We start from the raw sequence: 1,158 nt of genomic DNA on the forward strand, positions 1-1,158 counted from the left end.
CCCCCCCCCCCCGGGATGTACTTGAATTCACATGGAATTCCAATTCCATACAATTACAGTGACTTTTATTTTCCTATGTTTTTTACATATTGTTTAAAATATGGACGGCACCACTAAAGGACAGGCATACACAGAATCAGGAAGTTGAGTAGCTACTTAGTGTGTCTAGTTTTGTTGTATGAAATTCATAACAGTTGAATGTAAAGTGTAAAACTCTCCTGTCAATGCTTCACAAGTCACAACATGAGTAAGAGACCAAGTATGGGATTTGTCACTCTCTGGAAATCTTTGCTCATCAAATAGAAACATGACACCACATGTATTCCGGCGTAGTTCACTACTTTGCTTCCTTTTGTCTTGTCGTGTGTCTGCTGCAGTTTGACCTAAACGACTACAGTTTTGGCTTGATCAAATAAGCTGCCCCCCCTCCCCCAAGCGTATGTACACAAAATCCCACATTTAGAGCAGTGGCTTTCCTTTTTTCCCCTCTTCTCAGTACTCCAGCTTCTCAGAAAGCAGTACTCAGGGCAGCTGTATGTGTTGTGTGGCGGGCTTGTGGCAGTGCTAAAGATAATTATTACTAAATGCCTCTCAAAGACCTCAAAGAAACAACCTGATTTGGCGTCTCTGAGCAATTTTCAGTTCTGTTTCCTTTATTTCATTTTACATGCTTTTCCTGGTGGTTCATATAAGAAAGGATTACATAATCCTTCCTGTCTCCACCCAGTGTTGTTTAAAAATTTGGCACATCATCACTGGTCATTGTGGTTAGACCGGAATATAAATGAGACAGGTTAACCTAACACACAGAGGACTCTTTAATATAACACATTAAGGTAACTTGAAAATGTTGGAACAGAGTTTTTGTACCCTCCTTTGCTGCAGGGGATGCCTGCTGCTTGCTTTTAATCTTTTCTTGGTTGATAGAGGCTGAAATGAGTAAAGGAAAGAGAAGCGTGCGGTCATATTAAACGATGGTTCTGCCCATCTCGTCTCATATTACACTATGCATTTTCACAGAGAGTTTTTTTCCCTTTTCCCCTGACAGGGAAGGAAATTTTAAATGGCGTGTCAAGCTATGTTGCTGAGTGGGGTGGTGGGGAAGAAAAGTGTGTCCTTATCTAGCTACATTCTGATGATTATTATTTTTTTTAATAC

At 40.4% G+C, this 1,158-nt stretch overlaps 1 protein-coding gene across 1 annotated transcript in view; it reads left to right on the top strand.

Annotated features, from left to right (window-relative positions):
- zgc:123010 (uncharacterized protein LOC641500 homolog) overlaps positions 1–1,158 on the top strand; it is a gene marked incomplete in the record, with an annotated part of 7,990 nt that overhangs the window by 2,757 nt on the left and 4,075 nt on the right.

The sequence above is a fragment of the Haplochromis burtoni genome, unplaced genomic scaffold (genome assembly GCF_018398535.1).
Source record: "Haplochromis burtoni strain Fernald_Lab_line unplaced genomic scaffold, NCSU_Asbu1 Contig_7, whole genome shotgun sequence".
In the NCBI taxonomy this organism is placed as follows: domain Eukaryota; kingdom Metazoa; phylum Chordata; class Actinopteri; order Cichliformes; family Cichlidae; genus Haplochromis; species Haplochromis burtoni.